The sequence below is a fragment of the Lepidochelys kempii genome, chromosome 8, assembly GCF_965140265.1.
Source record: "Lepidochelys kempii isolate rLepKem1 chromosome 8, rLepKem1.hap2, whole genome shotgun sequence".
NCBI classification, from domain to species: Eukaryota; Metazoa; Chordata; order Testudines; family Cheloniidae; genus Lepidochelys; species Lepidochelys kempii.
Genome location: NC_133263.1, coordinates 74,744,702 through 74,758,521, shown reverse-complemented (window position 1 = coordinate 74,758,521; position 13,820 = coordinate 74,744,702). Strand labels below are relative to the sequence as shown.

Genomic DNA, 13,820 nt, shown 5'->3' with positions numbered 1-13,820 from the left:
GAGCATCACAGGCGGTATTTATTCCTACTATGGATTTTACCTTCTACATTAGCCTTCCACTCACATACCTTGAACCATTTTGGAGATAAGAGTCATAACACCTGAATTTTTGAAGAGTGATCATCTACATTTTCAGAACAACAAGACTTCAAGTGTTTAATCAAGCTTCTTTTGGGGAATAACTATCCTAGGATTTCTTTAAGTATATAAATGTTGGTAAGTTGTGGGATTGGAAATTGAGATAATGGCAAATCAGTTTCAAGTTTAACTAGGAAGCAGCTAGGGTGACCAGATAGCAAGGGTGAAAAATCGGGACAGAGGGTGGGAGGTAATTGATATCTATATAAGACAAAGCCCCAAATATCGGGACTCCCTATAAAATCAGGACATCTGGTCAGAAGCAGCTCCCTCTGTTTCATAAGAAAGAAAAGCAGGAATTATATGCAACTCAACAAATATGATGACAGAAGTACAAGTTGAAATACAGAAAAAAAAGTCGCTAAGGACTCTACACTGACCAACCACATTAAGAGACTTCTAAATTTTCAGTTTTTAATCCATATTACATAACGAAAACAGTACAGACCATGTTTGAAGACAAGAATTTATAATGAATGAAATATTTCAAGAACCAAAGAAAAGGTGTGGAAGAGTGAAACTCCCAAACCTTTTTGGTTTAATATGTCAACTCCATTTTATCAAGATAAGTTACACTCTCTAGATAAGACCATCAAGATCACTTTTGGACAAAAGGTGAAAGCTCTTTTTAGGTCACCTCTAAAGAAGGTTGACATTTTCATGTGGGTGCTATTTTATTGTGAGGCTAGAAGCTAGCCGCTTCCATCTACTTAAATCACCACAATCCACCACCCGTAAAGAGCACTAAATCCAAACAAATTGAAACCATACCAGCAGTTACTTCACACCCCAAAACAAGATGAACGTGTAACAGCAGAATATGTTGTGATTATGCCGCAGTGGAACCTCCTCCTTGCATGACTGAAGGAGGCGTCACTGTGATGAAGTCCTGGTGCTATCCTAGAGCATCCTTCCCCTTGGGCTCTCTTCAGTGGGGCTGGGACAGAGCGTTCACACAGGGTCGGAGCAGGGCTGATATTTCTCGCCGTCAGGAAAAAGGACTCAAGTACCCGATAGATTTTGTAGGAGAATCCAAATCAACCCCAGTAGAGAGAAAGCCTCACCGCCACCTCCTCCCCCCAGCCCAGGGAAGCTCCATCGGGTCACTCGGGGGCTGCCCCGCAGCGGGTTCACAGCCTGAAACCGAGACAGCCGCTCCCAGCCCCACACGGGGCAAACCCCAACTCGCCGCAGTAGCCACCGCCGCCCACGTTCCGGAGACGGCAGGGCGAGCAGAGGCTGCTCCTTCGGCGCTCGCAGGGAGGCGGAGCTCCTGGCTCCGCAGACTGAGCCGCCGGGAACCCCAGCTCCAGCGCTGGCCGAGGCCAGGGGACAATCCGGCCCGGCCCCCGGGGGGCAGGAAGGGAGAAGCGAGGGGGGCGGCTCGCGGCTGGAAGCCGGAAGGGAGCGCGGAACCGGGGAGGGCAGGTCCCTGTCACTCCTCCCCGGCCCGGCGCCCCCCGGGCTCTCCTCTCGGGGATCCCCGTAGCCTGCGGAGCGCGCCTAGGCCCGGCGGCTGGGTACGTACCCGCCCCGGCCGGCTGTACCCGCTGCGCGGGGCCAGGGTCTCGCCCGCCCCTCACCTTGGAAGCGTTGGCCGCGGGGCCGGAGTGCGAACATCGGCTTCCCGTGCAGCCCGGCCCGCAGCCGCCGCCGCCTCGGAGCGCCTCACCCGGCCTGTCCCGCTGCCTTGCCCCTGAGCTCGCCGCGCCCCTCCGGCCCCAGGCAACCGGGCCACGTCCCTCCAAGAGCCCGGCGCGCAGGCGCACACTCTCCGCCCAGGCCGCCGCCAGGGAGCCACCGGCGGCGGCGGGGACACTTCTCTCCCTCCGCCCCCCCGCGCCGCAGAGCGCTCCGGCCTCCCCAACTCAGAGCAGGGGGCGGGAGCCGAGCCACCCGCCAGGGCCTGGGGTCAGCACCCCCTGCCAGGGCCTGGGGTCAGCACCCCCTGCAGGAGAGGGTCGCCTGCCGGGGGGAGGGGCTGAAAGGGAAAAGGGCCAGGCGTCCCCGAAGGTCAGGAGGATGGAGCCTTACATGGGGGGGGAGTTGGACCCACACAACCAGGAGGAACAAGGGGAGCTGAGACTTGAGATCACTGCACGGCTCCCTTTGAGGAGTCCTCTCAGGGCAGCAGCCACTGCCCCCAGCCCCATCTCCCACCCATGGCCAGCCTGTTGGGTGGCAGAGGTTGGAAGAGAGGCACTGGCTCCAACTCAGTGGCTGAAAGGGAGGAGAATGGCACAAAAATGTGGTTCATGTTGCATATTCCTGTGATTTTCCCTGATTCCAATGCCAGTTCTCTGGTTTTGTTAAGTAGTGGCTATTCTAAGCTTATTGAAACCAGCTATCATTTGGTTTAGACACAGACTAGGAGCAGCCCTTGTTTGAATCCACCAACCACCCATGCACAAACAGCATTGCAGTGGTTATGGCCATCCCTGTACTCCCCAAAAAGGCTGTTCCCCCCCCCCCGCAAGGTGGGCCTCAAACAGTAGTTGATGCCTTCACCATTTCTAAAACTTCCACTGGAATCATGCTAGAAACCACAGCCCTTGCAGAACATAGCTGCCACATTTCCCCTTATATAAAAGGCAGTATAGCCGGTTTGTCACACTTAGCCTAGTGCCATGTATATTTGATGCTATATATAACAATGCCTTTATTTTATGGTAGTACCCAAAGGCCTCATTCAACATTGAGTTGGTTATGCTAAATACAAATAGGCTCCAGAGGCCCTTGGTTTTAGACAGTGTACAAAACCAAGAGACAGTCTCTGCCCCAATTCTGCTAATGAAGGAGTCCCTTAAATTGTGAAAAGAAAAGGAGTACTTGTGGCACCTCAGAGACTAACCAATTTATTTGAGCATACGCTTTTGTGAGCTACAGCTCACTTCATCGGATGCATACTGTTATGCATCCGATGAAGTGAGCTGTAGCTCACGAAAGCTTATGCTCAAATAAATTGGTTAGTCTCTGAGGTGCCACAAGTACTCCTTTTCTTTTTGCGAATACAGACTAACACGGCTGTTACTCTGAAACCTTAAATTGTGCTAGGCACCATACAAATATAGAAAGCTTTCATTTTATTTCTAACAACTTCTCATACAAAGCACCACATGAAGCACCGTAAGCATTAAGGATGATCCTAGTTAGTCTGTATAAGTATGCTACAGAGTCAGACGGAATAGGTTGAAGAACAGCAACTAAAGGAAATATGCAGTTTAGTTTTAACTACAAAAGGAGTGTATACATTAATCAAAGACAGACCCTTAAAAAGGCAAAGGAATTGCTTCAAAAAAAATATTGTAAGATCATACCCTAGGTTGCTGCTATGACTTTCTACTCCATAAAGATTATTACAGCTGTGATTACAGCAAAGACAGGAGTCAAGGATAAAAGAGTAATTTATTGCACTAAGGATCCCCAGACATGGACCAGGGCCCCATAGTGCTAAGCCCTCTAGAAATACACACTAAAGAGATAGTTCCTGATCCAAAAAGCTTACAGTTTAAGCAATAATTACATTACTCAAACAGGTTTCCCTCCAGATATGGCCAAGGCATTTCCATCAAGGATTTGTGTACTTCTTTGTTCCACACAACATAAAATTGAAGAAAAACACTTTTAAATTCCAACACAAACTGAAGGTGTTGGAAAACTCAAATATAAACCCTTTCTAATTATAAGGCATTGCCTTCAGGGATCAGTTTTTTATTACAAAATGAAACATTTGTTTTTACCTGCTTGAAACCATGGCCTCTAGGAATAGTAGTCATCTTAGCAGCAAACATTTTAGATAGAGAGAAACTGAAGAAAAAGATTTGGCCTGAATTTATAGCTGACTTGAGGGGGTGTGGCAACTGACTCCACCTAGATCTACCCATGCAACTCCCTGCTGTTCTATTCATAAGGGGGATGTGGGTAATATTGAGACACTGTGGATGCAAAAAGACTCCACCTGAGGGGAAGGGAGGAAGTTAAGTTCTTTCTTGCTTGCTTGCTTGTTTGCGTAATGTTGGTGGGGATATTTTTAACTATAGATATTTATATTAAAATGTAAGACCCTGGTGAGAATTCTTATTAGAGAACAAGTATTTATTTAGACAGGCATACTATAAGAAGAAAAGAAATAAGTACTTTGCTATGATTGGTTTCTTCCTGGGAAAAGGAAAATAGGGTGGAATTTTGAACCCTCTAAAGTTCTAACCCAGACATGGTTAAACTATTTCTGGAATTAGCAAAATGTAGAGGCATAGTGCTGCCTACTTGATATTAGAAAATTATTGTGATTTTGAGAGTCACTTTTTTCTTTATTTTTCCTTTCATTAGTTGAGTAATTGTCACAACAAATACCAAGATAACTTCAGACCTAAATTATTTTGTTTTTATTTGTTTTGTGTATTGTGATTGGCTTGGGAAGTTTGTTTTTAATTTAAAATGTATGTTTGAATATATATTCAATTATCATTAAATATGCAGGAATAATTCCATAGTAAAGGATGAGTTGAGTTTTGCCTTTAAAGCAGGGATTCAACTTCTCTGAGTGGAAAAATAAAGCCTATCCTCCCAAAAATTACAGCAATTACTCTTTGAGTGCAAGATGAATTTTCTGAGAATTTACAAATGAAACTGTTTATTTACTTTAGGAATTAAGAATTGGTCCTTAAAGAAACTTAGCACTCAGTGTTAGACCTTTTATGTGCCCCCCAACGACTGCAGTAAGTGTACAACACAGACTCTTCAAACTTACCAGATAGTTAAAACTTGCAGAAATCTTGTGTGTAAACTATTTTTGAATAATTTATTTTAGGATTAATGGTTATTTTTCCCATTGTTCTTCATAACAAAAAGTATCTCTATCAGCAAAGGCTGAAAAATATAATGTAATCTATAGAGCATTTTAGAAATAAATGGGGGAGAGGACTTCTACTTGCAGTTATTTGTATTGTTAATTTACCCTGTCAAAGAACTCCTATGACCTGTCCAACAGTTTAGGGGAAACACTTGGATTAACTGACAGCTCTTCATGTCTGGAAAAGTAGGTACAAATCCTGTCTTGAAGAATGTTGTATAATAATATGCCTAAATGTATTTTTTAGATACACAGGTACAGTTCCAATTTATGTCTATTAACGCAGGAGCCATTCTGATAGATCAGGTAGAAATTAAGCACTTGTTAAAGTTATTTTTATGTAAACAATACTTTAAAAGACTAAAATGACATTAAAATTATAATAGAAACCAATAAATGCCAAGACATTTTAAGGGTCTAATCCTTTAAACCGCTCACGATGGACAGATCTCTGTATCCATGCACAGCAGGTTGCAGATTTGGTGTCTTTGTTGTTTTTGTCATTTTTAACCCCAGCCAGATCAGGGCTTTATTGTTCTAGATGTCTTACAGCTCATGATAAGAGAGAGTCCCTTACAACAAAAGCCCCCAATACTGCAATTACTTGGGTGCTTAACTTTACATGTAGTACTTGCATGCATGAAGTTAAGCATGTGAATAACTGTTTGAAGGATCAGAGTCTTGATTAAGGCTGTAACAGCATTATCTCCCTTTTTCATGTTATATCCTGGTGCAGTAATTTAAGGATGCATAGATAATTAAAAACCTCAAATATTTACTATGCTTGCCTGTTGTAGTAGAGTAAACCTAAGGAGGAGAGCCAAAGGGGGAGGGGACAGCATTTTAAATCCATTTTCGCTTAGGGTCTTAAATTAAAAAAAAAAAGTTTACATTTATGGCCTGTCAAGCTCAGAAGAATCTTTTTTTAGCTAAACAAACATCTGTACTTCCCTTCCAGCTTGCTCTGACTGTGAGGCTGATGAGATTCAACAACCTCAATAATCCATTAATTTCATTGTCACACACGTGGGAGTAAAACTCTACCATAGCCTGGCATACCAGCCTCACACAGAATAGGAAAATGAAGAGCCCTTCCCATAATGCCTTGATATGGAAACTATTGGGAATTTCCTGGGGAGCGAAGCCTTCAGTCCTTTGTACATCTGGACTAGCCCTGGTGTTTGACCCAGCAGACTGCCGCTCTGCGGTGGGGGGGGCAGCTACTACACTCAGCTTGTCGACACAGAGCTGAATTAGGCCACTCCTATTATTGCTGTCTGTCTGAACTGCCAGTCTGTATGTGCCAGAGCACATAGTTCAGCCAGACCTTCGACAAGATCCCGTTGCTGTTAAGTCTTTTTGAAGAACTGCAACAGATGACACCAACCTACTCTATCTCCAGTTGGCTGATACCCCAGTCTCAGACAGGGAATGACACCCTGGACCAGCTCGAAGGTCTAAATACTCATATTTGGGGAAGGAACCCTCTCCTGCAGTGGTCCAGGATTTAATGCTGTGGCTGATCTCTCAACATCCCCTTGCTACGGAAGCTCATGTACTCTTGGACAAGAGTGCTACTGGCCCTTTCCTGTGCACAGATGATTAGCACTGCCAGGAAACTGAAATTTATGTCCTTGCAGAGTAGAAGCATTGCTGGAAAAGAGGCTGACACACCAAGTAAATTCAGGAGTCTGGAGCAGCATCAAGTCAATAACTCATGTGCTGGAACCCAACATCTAGAGGGCAGTCTACAATGCCTAGCCTCCCTTGATACACCGGTCATCCACTGCTTACCAAAGCTGAACAGCGAGATCTGATGTCTACATATATATGAGAGAGATAGTCATGCCGAACTGCACTAAATTGGGTATTGATTAAAAACTGACACTAGAGACTAGGTTGAAACTCCTAAATTAAGGGCCCATTCCGGTCTGAGGTACACAGGTAAAACTCTCACTGAAGTAATTGACTAGGATAGAAGTAACTGACCAACCTTATTTATTGGGATGCAGTCTATAAAACTGCTAATTTCTTGCCGGGGACTGATTGTGAGCATAGTCTGTTTACAGAGGACACACTTTTGTATTTTGATGAGTGAGCACCCAGAGGATTAGCCACTACAGGGATCTTATGGTCATACCCCGACCTGTCCCCTGCAGAAGCGTTGCATCAGTAGGGTCCTCTCAAAGGCATCTAGGCATATGCTAATGTACTTGTGTTGGGAACACTGGGGCATGGCCACTAGGTTTCTGCTTCTCCACCCCGTTGTGATTATTGGGTGTAGCACACCGGGTAACGAACCACTCAAGCTGTTGTTCAGCCTCTCGGCACTGGGTGCCGGCAACACTTGCTCTATGCTACAATCTTCAATCCCTTCCCTTCAGGGGATATGTGGTTGTATGAACTTCAGACCCCTGTATAAGGGGATGCAGGCAGTGGCAGAATTTTCATCAAACCACTGAAATCCTGGCCCTATTGAAGCTGATAGCAAAACTCCCATTGACTTTGCTAGGGTCAGGATTTCACCTTCTGTCTTCTGTGAACACTATTGCAAAATTACTGTTACATGTTTCCTTTTTATATAAAACAGTATAGGTCAGGACTTAAAATGCTCTCTCATATGCACAAGTAAATAGGGGAAAAGCTGCAGCCACCAGCTGCAGTGCATCAGCACAGACAGCTGGGCTGCAACTCACTTGTCTTCAGCAACTCCTGTATCCCAGAAGAACTACTAAACTAAGAGGGCTCCCCTTTCCTCTAAGTTCAGAGCACCTCCAGACCTCATAAATTTTGCAACCTTCCTCAGGCCAGGGTGGATACTGCAGTCATTCTGGAACCCCCACAGCTTCCTCAAATCACATCCGCCTACTTCCCAGCTTCATCTGCTTCCCCAAGTCCGATAACATGACCCCTACTCCTAGACCCAGCTTAGTCTCCTTGCTGACTTTATAACATCTGCATTGGATCTGTGGTTTCTGCAGACATATTAAGATATGCAACATGTCCTAAGGACTTTAGAAGGTCCACTGTACTGTAAAACTGTAATGGAAGGAGGAATCTAGGTAGGGAGCTTTGGGAATCCGTAGGAGCCAGGAACTATGAAGAGCTCCTAAACTCCACAGGTTTCCTCACTCTCTTCCTCCCGCTGACACAAAGTTCTATACAGAGTTCCAGTGTTTCCAGCTAGTCTTCTCCCAGTGTTCTGTAAAGACTAAGTTTCGTTTAGTAGCTGGTTCCTTGCTCCATTGTCTTCTAATGCATGTGATAAACATTGTTTACATTAAAAACCTAAGGAAATTCCCAATCCAAAAAAAATCTGTTAAAGTGAAGAATATCAGTAATCTAAAGTTTTAAAAAAAATACAAGAATGTTGAATTAAAAAAGTCCCAAAATTAAACTTAAAAGGAACCCAAACATGGGCATGGACAGGCACGCCAGTCACCTTAAATCTGCCCCCAGGGAGACATACTCCGTAAAACCAGCCATTCTGAGACTGTTATCCATTCATGACAGAGGTTCAGCTACACAATTGGTGATTACAAAAACTAAAATTCCTTACTGTCAATTGTACAGTGGTTGCATCCACCTTGACTTCCTTGTTGCCCAGCCAGACTTAGGCCACCGAAAAAGCTGTATTTTACAAATCCTTGATTACACAAATAACTAGGGCCCTACCAAATTCACAGTCCATTTTGGTCAATTTCATAGTCATAGGATTTAACTGAAATCATGACATTTATAACTTTTTTATTTAAATCTGAAATTTCACAATGTTGTAATTCTATTGTAATTTTGGGTTCTGACCCAAAGAGGAGATGTGGGGGGAGGGGTTGCAATTATGGACAGTGGGTGAACCCCAGCTTTGGGGAGGCAAGCCCAGCCCCAGCCACATCAGGCTGAGCGCCAGTCCGAGTCACCGGCTCCACCGCCCCTCCCCCCGCAAGTCAGGCTGAGCTGCTGGCCTCTCCCAGCACCAGGCAAGGGCAAGCCACCAGCCCCCTTGCCTCTGACGGCCTCCCCCAGCGCCGGGCCAGGCTGAGCCGCTGGCCTCCCCCAGCGCCCGGCCAGGCTGAGCCGCCAGTCCCCCCGGCCCCCAAGTGCCTGCTGGGCCGAGCCACCAGCCTATTGTCAGCTCCTCCACCAGCCCCAGCACCCAAGGAGGAGGGACGCAGCAAGCAGCGAATATGGTGCGGGGGGCGTAGAGTGAAAAAGGTGGTGGTGGGTCTTGGGGAAGGGCTGGGGCTACTTGGGGCTACACCTGGGGCCCAGGTGTCCAGCGGTGGCAGGCCAGGGAAGGCAAGGCCTTCCCTAGCCTATTATACCTGCTGCCTATGGTTTCAAGATTATTGTAAGAGGGGTTGTGGTACTGCTACCCTTACTTCTGCCTTTAGAGCTGGGCAGCTGGAGAGCGGCAGCTGCTGGCCAGTATCCCAGCTCTGAAGGCAGAGCTGCTGCCAGCAGCAGTGCAGAAGTAAGGATGGCATGGTATGGTATTACCACCCTTACTTCTGTACTGCTGCAGGCCGGGTGCTGCCGTAAGAGATGGGCGCCCAGCCAACAGCCACCGCTCTCCGGCCTCCCAACTCTGAAGGCAATGCAGAAGTAAGGGTGGCAATACTGTAACCCTCCCTGAAATAACCCTGTGACCCCCCCCCACAATCCCCTTTTGGGTCAGGGCCCCCAATTTTAGAAATGCTTGTCTCCCCCCGTGAAATCTGTATATTATAGGGTAAAAGCACACAAAAGACCAGATTTCACGGGGGGAGACCAGATTTCACTGTCTGTGATGTGTTTTTCATGATCATGAATTTGGTAGGATCCTGCAAATAACCCATGAAAGGCAGTCATCCCCCGTCTCTGAGGCAAGATTCCATGTGCTGCAATTATACACATTATTAAAAAGGGATCTTGCATACTTATAAACCTACGACCAGACTTCTGAAATTGTAGCTCTTAAGTAAAAAGAGCAAAGTCATTGTTGTGATAAAGCATCACACTCAGTATCAGACACATCTATGAAATCAGTTATTAAACTAATGTTCTGCAGAGCACATCTGAATACATCCCTCAAACTATACCATATAGTGCTACCTCCAAACATAAGATGCTCACAGCTATAGACTGCAGACTTTTTAAAGACCTTACACAAAAGAACAACGAAGAAAAGATGGCAGGATGGTGTTGGCACAGTCACTATACGGGTACAGTGGCTTTTACAAGTGGAAGATGTGTGCAAGGCTGTGGACTTCTTAAAACCCTTAGAAGTCTTTGATCCAAAAATCACTTCTTACAAAGTAGATATGAAAGAAATAAAAGGAAGATTGGAAGCTGGTATCCTTACAGGAGCAGAGTTAAGGGCATCTGAATGCTTAAATTGTGCATTTCCATACTTGCAGATGTTCAGGAAACTATTTACTTTAATCTGTATCTAAATTCCTTGTCTTTCTCTGTCTTGATTTTTTTTACCCTTAGTTTACTGACACTCTGAACCTCAACAAAAATTTTGACTGAGATTAATAATAATACTCAGCTCTTCTATAATACTCTTCTTCAGCAGATCTCAAAGTACTTGACAAAGGAGGGCAGTTAAATTATCCCCATTTCACAGATGGGGAAACTGAGGCACAGGGAGAGGAAGTGGCTTGACCAAGGTCAAACAGAAGGCTAATAGCAGAGCCCAGACTAGAACCTAGATCTCCTGCATTCCATTCTAGTGCACCAGCCACTAGGCCCACATGAGAAGACTGCTCCCATTTTCCCAGAAGTTCCCCCAACTTCCTTCTTTAGAGTGCAGCTACTCCTGCTGATGCCCCAAATGGGACTCAAGCCTGAATTAACTGTACATCCAAAACTCCTATTAGAGTCAATGGTGATTTTGGTGCACAAATAACACAGGATTAGGCCCCTTAAGTCATAATCTTCTGTTTGTTACATTACAGTCATCTCTATTGCAAATAACTATGATGTCACAAGCAAGATTATAGCTTCATCTGAGGAATACATAGATGGGTCTGTCAGGAACAAATAAGCTGTTTACATGCCCCGACTCTAATAATAAAAAAAGTGGAGAAAAGAAATATGAAAGTGTCTGCATGCTTCACACTTTGGACCCAGTATACCCACATCTAGTTCTAATTGGAATGTTTTTCAAAGTTTTCCATGAAACATCAATGACTGTATGCATTCATAAATTACTTTGGGAATATTTGGCATTAGACTGCTCTTCTATTTTTGTATTAACTATATGGGTGTTCATGACAATTTACCTAAGATATGCACCGGGGCATCAAACCCACAAAACATATTCCCAATGGACAATAAATTAGAGCCCTATCCATTTACTTTAATGTTGCATCAAACTCTTAATTGGAATATAGTAGTTCTTAATAACTTTTTAGATAACTAATGAAGGAAAAACTGGAAGTGATGAGACACTGAAAGCAGGAGGAATGGGGGTATTAGATGACAGCAGTCGGATTCATTTTGCATCAGAATTTTTTTTTTGTTTTCTTTAATTTGATGTAATTCATGAGAAGATTAGAATTTTAAAGAACAGAAAATCCTATGCAGCTTTAATAAGAAAAGAAGCAAGCTTAGTTCCATTAATCTCATTATTTTTTGATACACAAAACAAGTACATATAACCCAAATACAATAATAGCAAGACATAAATGTATCCGATTGTATAACTAACTCAGGGAAGTAATAAAAACAACCACAAATATACATTTTTCTTTAAAATCAGAGCAAACTGGAAAGGAAAGTGTAGATGTTTCTCCTGAATGATTCCCCCGAGCTTCACAGGCCACAAAGGTAACCTACATTTTTTGTTGTCTTTCTCTTCATGAAAAATGTAGAAGATTCCAACCTGAGCATTACAACACTCCCAACTAGTCAAAGGCCTAATCCAAGGTCCCTTAAAGTTAATGGAAAGATTCCAGCTGACTTCAGGCTGGAAGAGGTAAACTTCTAGTAACAAACTCAGGACACTTTTTTTTTTTCTATGAAAATCATGTTTATGGGACATGGAATGCTGGGCAGCCTTCCTAAGATCTTCCCCCTTTGCCCTTGCTGCCTCCCATGCAGAAAAACCACATTGCCTTTGCCTTCAACAGCCATGTAGGCAGGGCCAAGATTTGTCCATGAATTAGAATTATCCAACAGTTATTTTAGAAAAGTGATGGATTATCAGGGAGGTAGTGGTACCAGAAGATCTGAGATAAGCAGATGTACTACCTACAGATCTTCAAAAAAAGGAAAGAAGAAAGATTCTAGAAACTGTCCTCCTGTAAGTCTAAGCTCTGACCCTAACAAAATAATGAAACTAAGGCCCCAGTCCTGAAAACATGTACACACTTGAATTTATTGGAGCTGCTCATGTATTTACATGTGAAGCATGTGTGTAAATGTTTGCAGGATCAGGACCTAAGAGGGAAAAACAGTAAAAGCCTGATCCTGAAATGTGGTGAGTAGTATCAAGTTTCATGGACGCCACTGTGAAAGGTAGGCACTCAGCACCTCACAAGATCATGCCTTGAGTGTCTAAAAGATAATTGGAACGATAAACAATCAGCAGGATGGATTTATAAAGAATAAAATCTTGCTAAAGTTGATTTTCCTAATAGTATAAAATTAGTGGATTTTTGTGAGCAATTTGATAACAATCTTATTCTCATAATACAACACTGACACTGACTGAGAAACTAAAGGAAAGACCATAAACAAAAGGTCAAGAAAAACTGTAATATATGCAGTTGTGGAGGTATTTGAGGAGAAACCATAGGGAATTGAGTTAGGTCCTTCATATTTAATAATATTTAGCCCTTTTATAGTACTTTTTGTCAGTAGATCTGAAAGCACTTTACAAAAGAAGCAAGTATCTTTTCCCCCCCATTTTACAGATGGGGAAACTGAGGAACCTAGTGGTGCAATGACTTGCCCAAGATCATCCAGCAAGCCGGTGGCAGAGCCAGGAAGAGAAGGCAATACACTTGAGTCTTATTCCAGTGCCCTATCCACTGTATCATACCCTAAGATTTAAAATCTGCATTAATGTTCTTGAAGATGGAATAAACAGTACATGAACTACATTCTCAGAGGCTCCTTGTGACAGAGTGCTGGTTACAAAACCCTGAGCAAGACCTCTGTCACACCAGCTCCAATCAGAAAAGGGGAATTGGAGCTGGCTGAGTAAGCCCAAACCTAACTTGCAAATGGGGAACAGCTGCCGGCCTCATCAGCCAGGGGCTACATAAAGGCTGACAGGAAGGAAGCTGAGGGAGGAAAGGGAAGAGCCTGGGAGTTAGAGGCTATTTGCCACTGCTGGCTGCAAGCCTGATGCTGTTTGTACCCACAAGGTGGTGGGAACTTGTATTGTAAATAAAGAGCATGGGTGATTCCGCCAAAGCAGAGGTCTCTGGCTGGTTTTTGGGTGCAGAAGGGGTGAAGATAGAGGGGACCCACTCGTGCCTTGTTACACTCCTATATTAGGGACCGTTGCAAACACTGGCAAGAGACCTAGAGAGTTTAGCGATATTGGTGATTAATTCCTAGTATAAAATCTTTCAGAGGACATACATAGTACACATACCAACTAGGAGGGACATAATCAAGCATTCTCATCCACCACTTTCAATTGCATTATTTTTATCTTCTCTCAATAGTGTCCTAATTTATAGGGGACTACCTGTTCCACTATAGTTAAGGCTGAGGAGCCCTTTCCATTCAAAGGACAACTCTTTTAAGTACTCTGAAGTCTGCATGATTACTTGGATTGCATTGAAATTTGGTGTGCCTCAGGGAGGAGCAGGTTAGGTTTAGTGATTCAAAT

At 44.0% G+C, this 13,820-nt stretch overlaps 1 protein-coding gene across 5 annotated transcripts in view; it reads right to left on the bottom strand.

Moving 5' to 3' along the window:
- Nucleotides 1-13,820, bottom strand: part of EVI5 (ecotropic viral integration site 5) — a 155,701-nt gene that overhangs the window by 133,575 nt on the left and 8,306 nt on the right. For 2 of the 5 annotated variants that reach the window (XM_073357053.1, XM_073357055.1), the window contains exon 1: nucleotides 1,722-1,920. The exons of 1 other annotated variant lie outside the window; for it this stretch is intronic. The gene's annotated coding sequence lies outside the window, so the exon portion shown is untranslated. Of the gene's footprint in view, nucleotides 1-1,666; nucleotides 1,685-1,721; nucleotides 1,922-13,820 lie in introns of those variants that run through there. 2 more of the 5 variants (XM_073357050.1, XM_073357042.1) reach the window with 2 other exon arrangements.